This window comes from Mytilus trossulus, unplaced genomic scaffold, assembly GCF_036588685.1.
Source record: "Mytilus trossulus isolate FHL-02 unplaced genomic scaffold, PNRI_Mtr1.1.1.hap1 h1tg000210l__unscaffolded, whole genome shotgun sequence".
Classification (NCBI taxonomy): Eukaryota; Metazoa; Mollusca; class Bivalvia; order Mytilida; family Mytilidae; genus Mytilus; species Mytilus trossulus.
The window spans coordinates 3,044,617-3,055,560 of record NW_026963310.1 but is presented as its reverse complement, the minus strand read 5'-3'; positions in this window follow the sequence as shown (position 1 = coordinate 3,055,560).

Here is a 10,944-nt window from a genome sequence, read left to right as displayed (position 1 = left end):
GCGAAATCAAAAAATTGTTCGATTGTGTGTTTTCAAGAGACACACAGTACAAAAGATATTGAAACTTTATGGGGGGATGAATGGGGTCATCAGTGTTACTTCAGTCATGGTGATAGTAGAAGTGCTGGAGTTTGTGTCATGTTCAGGGGTGGTTATGATTACGAGGTTCATGAGTCTCTTATAGACCAACATGGACGATACATCATATTAGATTTGACTCTATACGACCAAAGGTTAACTTTGGTATGTTTATATGGGTATAACACAGATAAACCAGATTTTTTCTGTGATATCCTACAGAAAACTATGATATTTTCGAATACAAGTTTCATCTTCTTGGGTGACTGGAATGTAGTACAGGATAAGAATGATGATACTTATAATGTAATACATGACAGAAACCCTAACACCAGGAGAAAGATTGATGAAATTAAGGACACACTTTTACTGTTAGATCCTTGGAGGACTTGTTATCCTAGTGATAGAAAATTTACATGGCGTCAGAAATCTCCCATTAAACAGAGCCGTCTTGATTATTATCTTGTATCTGAGGACATTTTTACATTGATGGAATCAACAAAAATTATTCCTGGATACAGGACAGATCACTCTGCCATTATATTTACTTTTGCAGCATCCTTAGCTAAGCGGGGCAAAGGATACTGGAAATTTAATTCTCAGCTTTTAAGAGATCCTGCATATGGAGATTTAGTTATAAACTGCATCAGAGACACTGTTTCTGAGTATTTCTCTGGGGGTGATTTCGAAGATTTTCTTCATGTTCAGTTATCTTGTAGTGATCAGCTATTTTTAGAGGTTCTAAAAGTGAAGATTCATAGTCTTACTATCACCTATTGTATTAAAAAATCAAGGGAAGAAAAAGATGTTTTCAAGGGACTGGAGTTAGAAATCCAGTCTTTAGAAAACAGTGTAAATCTAAACCCTTGCGAAATTAATATGACGTCACTTAATCAGAAAAAGTGTGAATTAGAGAAGCGACGACAGACATTAGTTGAGGGCCTCATTCTCCGTTCTCGTGTCAACTGGCATGAGAATGGAGAAAGATGCACTAACTATTTTTGTAAGTTAGAAAAGAAAGCCTTCTTAAATAAAACCATGACTGAACTCATTGATGACCAAGGTAATCAAATTTCTGACCAATCTAAAATATTGTTTGAACAGGAGAAGTTTTATAGGACACTTTATACGGCTAAGTCATTCAGTAGTGATGACAATCAATTTTTTAATCATGACATAAAACTCAGTGCAGAACAAAAACTTCTTTGTGAGGGAAACTTATCTTTTAGGGAATGTGGGGAAGCTTTAAAACAGATGCAAAATGGCAAGTCTCCTGGATCTGATGGATTTACAGTGGATTTTTTCAAATTTTTTTGGAAAGATATTGGTCCATTTGTCTTTAGATCTCTGCAATTTGGATATGAGTTGGGCCATTTTTCAGATTTTCAATACCAAAGTATTATTACTTGTATTCCTAAGGAAGGGAAAGATAGGAGGTACATGGGTAACTGGCGACCCATCAGTTTGATGAACACAGATATGAAAATTGCATCTGCAGTTCTTGCTTGTAGAGCTAAAAAGGTACTGTTCGCCATTATTAGTGACACACAAAAGGGCTTTATGAAAGGGAGATTCATAGGAGAGAACACTAGACTTCTATATGATTTAATGCACTATTTAGAAAAAAATGATATAGAAGGATTGCTATTACTAGTAGATTTTGAAAAAAGCCTTTGATTCTATAGAATGGGATTTTTTAAAGCAGGCTTTGATTAGTTTTAATTTTGGTCCTTCTTTTTGTAAATGGTTTGATGTGCTTTATGCAGATGCTAAGAGCTGTGTCATTAATAATGGTAATATGTCCCAATTTTTCAACCTTGAGAGAGGCTGTCGCCAGGGGGACACGTTGTCTCCCTATTTGTTTATTATTGGGGTGGAATTACTTGCCATACAGCTAAAAGGGAATCCAAAAATAAAAGGGGTGAATATAAATGGGAATCTGCCACTCATTAGTCAGTATGCAGATGATACGTTTCTTACACTGGATGGAAGTGAAGATTCATTAAAGGAGACCCTTTCTTGTTTTGAAAAATTTCACAAAGTCTCAGGATTAAAGATAAATACAACTAAAACAAAAGTTGTGTGGATTGGAAGTAAGAGATATTCTGACTTGGTTTTGTGTCCTGAAAAAAATCTAAGCTGGTCCTGTTCAAACTTTAAGGTTTTAGGATTAAATTTCTCTTTAGATCTAGAGTGTATGCCCAGTTTGAATTTCAGAGCAAAAATCATTGATATTTCAAAATTGTTGAAAAGTTGGCAGCATAGGAAGCTTACACTACTTGGCAAGATTACTGTTATTAAGACTCTTGCACTTCCGAAATTGATTCATTTGCTTACGTCTTTACCCAATATAGGTCAATCCATGTTGAATGAAATCAACAGATTATTCTTTAATTTTATATGGGATGGAAAAACAGAAAAAATCAAACGTTATACACTGATTGCAGATAAAAAGGAGGGAGGTTTGAAAATGATTCATTTACAATCTTTCAACTTTTATCTTAAAGTCGGTTGGGTGAAAAGATATTTTGCAAATTTGAATGGGGACTGGCAAAATATTCTTAAGTTGATATTGAAAAAATTTGGAGGTGCAAGATCTTTTTCTTTACAAAACTTCAAGCTTTTGGAGATTGGAAATCAACTCAGCAATCCTTTTTGGAAAGATGTCTTTCAAGCTTTACACTCATCAAAACCACATGTTAAAACTGATGTCAAGGAGTGTCTCTCGCTTGATATCTTGAATTTTGTGAAAACAGAAGATTTCCCATTATATAACAGATGGGGAGTTGCTGGTGTGCAAAACCTCTGTCACATTTTTGATAATCAAAGGAGAGATTTTTTCACATTTGATCAGAATAAACAAAAAGTACAGACAAATAATTATATGCACTATTACAGTTTGATATCAAATATCCCTATGGAGGTAAAACAGTGTATTAGGGAAAACACTGACACTGACTTAGAAAATTTTACTCCACAGGATATTTTTTTAGAGAAAATTACTAGGAGTAAAAATATCAAAATCATATATAATAATCTTATTGTAAAATGTGCACATCCTCCAGATGTAAAATTTTCAAAATGGGAGGATGAGCTGCATTCTAACATTGAAGACTGGAAGAAATACTTTTGTATACTTCAGAAAGGTTGTAGAGATACATATTTGTATAATTTCCAATATAAGTTTTTACATAGGACTATTCCTACAAATACATTTTTATATAAGATTAAAATCAAAGATACAAAGTTATGTTCTTTTTGTAGATGTGAAGATGAAACTATTGGACATTTATTTTATGATTGTCAAGTGACATCAAATTTTTTATATTTGTTTTGTGCTTGTCTGAAAAATTTCTATGTTAACATTGAATTTAACAAAAAAAACTTTTTTCTTGGTTTTGTAGAAGAAAGCTTATTTTTAAATTTTCTTGTAATTTTTGCCAAAAAATACATTTATAAATGTAAGCTAGACAAAAAACTTCCAAATGCAATTGAATTAAGAAATAGACTGAAAAACTTTTATAACTTAGAGTTATATACAGCAAGAAAATACAACAAAGTTCTTGAACTTGAAAAACTTTGGGCCCCTATGCTTATTATTTATCCTGAATGGTAATCTTAAACAACAAAATTTATATCAATATATATCTTTTTCACCTATTTATGGAACAGAGCAAACAACATGTAATGTATGCATAGCACATGTAAACTTTTTTTTTCTATTATATAATGTAGATATTTCTATATGAAGAGATTGTGAAAAAAGAGAGAAAGAGTCTCAGAAAGAGAGAGACCGAGAGAGCGAGAGAGTGAAAGAGAGAGAGGGAAAAAAAAAAGAGATTTTCACAAAAAATATATTTTTGATTGTTTTAATCTTGATAAAACAATAGTCCTATGTTGTTATATATTTGAAACCCTGTACAACCTTAGTCAGGTGGTGCTGTAAGGGTGATGTTAAATCCTGACTATTGAAAAAATAAATAAAAAATAAAAAAAAAGAAATAAGGAGTCAGTAACGCATAAAGAACAAGAAATACTTAATGAACAGGTAACGAATAAGGAATAAGTAAAGAAACTGTAATGTATAAGGAATAAATAATAAGTAACGAGGAATCAGTAATCAACAAGAGGACCCTGTTGTTGTCTCCCTTTTTAATTATTTTACTTTTTGTCATGTCGGGGCTTTTTAACTAACAATACGGTATTGGTTTTGTTCATTGTTGAAGTCCGTTTGCTGACCTATATTTGCTTACATTCACACAATTTTATCTTAATTTGATAGTTGTCTCATTAGAAATCTCATACCACATCTGCTTTTATCAAATTGAGAGGAACAATTCAGATACAAAAAGTTTGAATACGTATAGGTCAAGAATCATTCCTTTCAATTAAGTTTCAATTTGGTTAATTTTATCCGCCTGGACTAAAAAAAATGGGAAATCTCGCACATTTTTTACTTATATTTATCGTCTTATGCTGATCTGCAAATAAATGCTATAAAATGGTATCAAAAAGGCGTTTATTTGGCGGTTTAAAAAATAAAAAAAGTCTTGTATCGTATAACATCAAAATTCATCATAAATGGTATTGGTTCATTTGTTTAATAACGACTGGTATCAACTGATATCCGCGTACTTTAAAACTTATACATGTATACCATTTATACAAACAAACAGGATGTAAGGTGTAGTCAAATATTGATTGATTTTAGATAAGGACTTTACTTTATGTGCAATACTTAATCAGTGGTTATAAATATACAATTGAATTTAATAAACATTTTTAATGCTATACAAATGTCTATGAAACCATCAGCTACTAATGCATGTTATGTTGCCTTCTGTTTTCACATCTTTCTATATCCATTTATATTGTTGAATTTATTAAAACTCCTTGTATTCTTCTGAAGTTTTGTTTTATTTAATTATGACATATTCTGAATAATGTCAGATATAGATGGTTATTTTAAAATGTAGAGAAATTAATCCACACTTTCATACCCTAATTTGTTTAAAAAAACATTATTATAATTGATCGTAACTAATACTGTAAAATTAAGATACATTAAACATGTATCTTGATTTTACATTACTCGTTCCACATGCGGGTGTCGGATTGTTTTTGCTGCATAGAGGACACATTGGTGTCCGTTAGCTGTTATATGCTGTTTGCACGGATTTTTGTATCGCTGACATTTTCCCAATGTCTTTTCTCATTGTTATGTAATAGTCGACGACGCAGCAATACTTTATTAATTGGTCATAAGAATAAAATACCCCATTAAAGTCGTAAGCCAAATTTGGTAAATATAATCTACATATAGATGTTATGCTAAATTCACAATTATCGCACCATAGCTTTTAACATAACTTAACACTACCTGGATAAATAGGATAACATATTTTCTTTTTATACACAATTGAATATGAAATCAATATGATCTATCAATGCCAAAATAAAGAAGCCATATGGCATTCATGACAGGTTCCGCATTCAATTTCAAGTAAGGGTCAAATTATTCAACGATGTTCTCTGGTTCTTTAAGTGGGACATGGGACATATAAAGAAACAAGGCATTAAACTAACAAATATATAGTAATCATTTGCACCATACATATTCATACAATCATGCCTGACATCTACATCTACTTTTTTTCAATGATCACCTTGAGCTTGAGATCAAGGATACAACAGATACCGTTAAGTCTACCTCAGATCCTGACTTACACATAGATATTGCCAATAAGGTAAAAGTGAGAATTAAAATGGGGAATGTGTGAAAGTGACAAAAAGCTATTAAACCTTGATTTTTGAATAATGATGTTGAAATCATCGCTTTAGACATTTTTTACGACATTATCATGAGTTTGTTAACAGTTATGGAATATTTGCTTCACAAATGACGACACATATTTTCCAATTGTCGTTGCTACAAAATTGTCTCATTTTCCCCGAACGTGACATATTGCATTAGACGATTCACTTTGTTTGTACAGTCAAACACAACAGAAGGGGTGCCACATCTTGACCAATGTCTGCTCACCCTTCCGGAGCACCAACATTTTGTGGTGATATTTGTCTTGCTTAATCTTTGGTTTCTATCAGTTTTGTTTAAACTGAATGCTGGATAAACTTGAATGTGTCAAAGTGAAAACAATCCGACCAAAGTGCGGTAAACAGATGAAGGTCACCAATGAGTCTTCAATACAGCAAGAAAATCCCACACCCTTTGGCGTTCTTAGCTGGCTCCTAACCAAAATCGTGTATTAGTTCAGTACAATGAACGTCATACTTAACTCCGAAATACTGTATAGGAACTTATTTTCGGTAAAACCTTATTTCGCATTGATCCTTTTCTAGTCCATGTCGCGGCGATTTAATTTCGCCATCCTAAAATCTAACTAATATAATTAATTAAGAAATAATCTAAGTTTTACATATTTGCGATATTTTTCTATATAAATAAACTCATCATAATATCTATAAAATACAAAAATTACAATTTATTTAACAAAAACAGTATGTGTTTATCTTTCAAAAAAAAATATGTGTTTCTTCGAAACGGGAAAATACGGCCAAAAATCCGAATTTTGAGCAAATATACAAAATTTTGACCTCATTTACCTCAAAGAGTAGCACATGAAGGTATGTTTTTTATTACATTTTTGATTTAATCAGGCAAAAAATAGGCAATATGGAAATTTTCATCAACCTTTAAATACGGGATCAAAATTGATCGTATGCCCTTAAGCCATTCTGTGTAAATCAAACTTAATTAAACTACACATAGGCGGTTGCCTCTTACGCTAAATGAGATCGCGTATAACGATTCATTCTCTGTGTTTTTTTTAAAACTTTTTTAAGCACCTTTATTTGTACATTCGTGTACTGTTCGTTGTGAAAAAGCCTATAAATAGGAATACGTATGGCACGGCGTGACATACTTGCTAAGGTTATTTAAGCGAATTCGAAAAATTTTAAAGGGAGATTTTCCATAGAAATAAGTTATTTTCTTATCTGATATCTCACAAAAAGATAAACCTATTTCTCTATGACGCATGAAAAACGATCTAATATACCATTTGTATAATACTGTTATTGGTTCCGGAATTTATATTTAGTTGGCAGGTTACTTTCTCCTCTGGTAGGACATCCTGGTTTCCGGTCATGCAAGAGCTATGTTCAATAATGTAACTAAAAAAATTCAAGATTTCATTCGTTTCACTTTTGAAGGAAAAGTTAACTTTCTAATGCTTTCTATACATGCCTCAATCATCAAAAAACAGTCAACGTCACCTCCACATTGCAGATATGTATTGTTCATATTTTTTTTGTTTGTTGCATGTTCATACAAATGAGAGGTTTAGCGCTATAAAATTAAGATAAATGCCTGTACGAAGTCAGGAAAATGACAGTTGTTGACCATTCGTTTGGTGTGCTTTAACATTTGATTTTGTCATTTGATTAGGGACTTTCCGCTTTGGATTTTCCTCGGAGTTCAGTATTTTTGTAACTTTACTTTTGGCTCATTGACCAGGATGTCCTACCAGAGAACATGTTTTAAACAGGTCAAAAAATTTATATAACCCGGAGTTGAAAGTTGGTTATTGAAATGGTCTATTTAGAACTTCCTATTGTGTAACTGTTCGGCTATCAACATTATTTTCTTATGTATATTTCGTTTGATAATTAAAAGTATAACATATTGTCTAATGATTTGCAATGTGGTACATATATATCAATATTTTCGTACTGTTTTGATCAAATGTACGTAATGCTCTCTCTTTTTCCAGTAAGTTAAATATCAATAAACAACATGCTGATTTACAATGTGTTGCATGCATATTTTTTTTTTATTTTTTTCATATTGTTTAAATGAAATATACTTTATGATCTTAATGGAGAAAGAAAAGAAAAAAAAGGTTTCTGAAAAGCCAATGAAAAAATTCAATGTACATTGTAGCTTTTTCCTTCTTCCGTATACGCAAATAATTATCTTGCTGTAACATATGCTAACTAAAAAACATCTGTACATATGTATATATAAGCAGAATAATCTTTAACTATTTTACTTAAAGAATTATAAGTCATTCGTCTATATCAGATTGGAGTCAATTTCACTTTTCTATTATCTTGCACAGGAACCGTAAGTAAATAACAATTTTGTATTTATAATTATGTACTTTGCTATACATTAATTAATACACAGCTATATTATACAATATTCAGTTGATATCCTAATTTCTCTAATTCTAAAAATATCGTAAATTAAACCAAAGAAGGCAAAACTTGTTTAAGACTGCCTTCATGTTTTTGCATTATTTTTCAAAACCCGAGTTTAACAAGTAATTTACTTATTTGGCAACAGGTTTATTTGTCCTTTTGTGTTGGTTTTAAATTGTATTCCTTTGTAGATGCCCCTATTTTTAAACAAATATAGTATGTATTACTGATTATAAGGGCACATTTAAGCAATCACTTCTGTAAATGGTTGTCGAGGGGTTGTTAATAATAGATAGAATACCTATTTCAAACGTTCTAATTTCTTTGGAGATCGCAAAACTGTTGTTGGTTGTTCCATTTAACCCTTTTTTTGTTTACTGCAAACAGACGCTGTAAATGTTATACTTCAAAAAAAAATCTATTTAAAATCATAATTTGTAAAAATAAAACTACAATTTTTTAGTACGCAAAACTAAAATTGATTAAGGTATGATCATCGAATTAGATGTCAGTCCAATATCTGAAAGGACATGGTATGATTATTAGCCAAGTTGACGGGTGCCGCATGAAGAGCAGGATCTGCTTACCCTTCCGGAGCACCTGAGATCACCCCTAGTTTTTGGTGGGGTTCGTGTTGTTTATTCTTTAGTTTTCTATGTTGTGTCATGTGTACTATTGTTTTTCTGTTTGTCTTTTTCATTTTTAGCCATGGCGTTGTCAGTTTGTTTTAGATTTATGAGTTTGACTGTCCCTTTGGTATCTTTCGTCCCTCTTTTTTTGAACCAATAATAAAATGTATTTCATACTGTCCTGTATAACATCATTAAATGATGAATCTGCATACTTTATTATAACAGTTTTTGGTAAAAATACCCTTATTATTAGTTATACAGCTGCGGAGTCATCGTTAATTATATTACATTGCAAAATAACGAAATTATGCCAAATGTGGCTGATCATCTTTATGGAAAGTGTTCGTATATGCACCTAGAATATCAAATTATGGAAACTTTTCTAAATTTACTCTGCTAGTTTAAGATTTGTAACAGGATTTATGATACTTAAACTTTTCTATATAAACATTGTCAATTGAACTATACTCATATAGAGTCTGCGGTGATCATCATAGAGTCTGCGGTGATCATCATAGAGTCTGCGGTGATCATCATAGAGTCTGCGGTGATCATCATCTTTCTTGTATTTACAGCATTGATAATGAGTAAAATCACAAAAAATACTAAACTAAGAAAAATAAAAAAAACGGAAAGTCCCTCATCAAATGGCAAAATCAAATGATAAAACACATCAAAGGAATTGACAACAACTGTTATATTCCTGGCTTAATACAGGCCTTTTCAAATGTAGAAAATGGTCGATTGATCCTGGTATTATGGAAATAATCCTCTCACTTGTATGACAGTCGCATCAATAGCATCATATTGACAACTATGCGTGAACAAAACAGACATAAAAGGTAGAATTGTCAAAATAAGGGTGCAACAGTCATTACCCTGTCACAATCTCAATAAGAAATAAAACAAACAAATATTTAACAAAGTAGCACAACAAAAGTATCCATCATAATTAACAACCACATTCATTGCTTACTTATATATGTATTTTAAATCAATCAATAAAGGATTGAAATAGTTCTGTGACTGAATGGCAAGGTTTACATCAACTCTAGTGTAGAGTCGCGTGTTTACGTCAGAATGTAAGTTTACGTCAGAATGTAAACGTAACGCAGGAAGAGATATACAATAGTTTGTTGAACAAAGTACTTTTAAAAATTATAATAGAATAGTAAAAAAATGGCATTATAATAGAACAGTAAAAAAATGGCATTATAAGAGAACAATTACATAATTGTGGGATGCTTTTAAAAGAACAAGGCAAGTCACATGTACCAAAGAAACACAAAAAGTCAGGTTTGTTTTCCTTTTCCAGTAAGAAAGGACAGTTTTTCATTTGTTGAAACCTGACATATACTGCAACGATTCTAGTTGTTTTGCTCGCGAAGGAGTAAGCATCACTAGATTATTTAGACATTGTAAGAGGGGGGAGGGGACAATAGCTTTTGAAGTTTACCTGTTTTTGCCATTTTCAAGGTGTTGTTAACTGTTATTTATCTGAGATAAATTTAATCTGTTGACTGTTTGCAACTCATTGTGTTAACTGTTATCAACATTTATGCATTTTTTTTTAGCCAAATCGACGTGTTATTAACATGTTAACGAACCCCATATTCCCCCCTACTAAAAATCGACATATTTCGGGAATAAGTCCTATTCGGTCCAACTTGATTTTTAACTAAACTGTGACATAAAGATATAAAGAGTTCTAATGACACCATTAATGCAATACTGCAGTGGGTTATTGTGAAATCCTCACCTATTATAAATTCTTGTATGTCCCCATTACATGGATCATTTCATGTCCCTAACCCTAAGTGCTAGTTTACCTCTCTTTGTACTTCTTTCAGATACGGCTTAATAAACTACATGTAGCTCTTATTTAAAAAGAATAATACACAGTGCCATTTATACAGATACAAATGACAGTTCCATTCAATTTATCCAAAATTTACATCCGAAGCACTATTTGACATATTCGCTGCATGAATTGCCAAGAATCTGAACAATT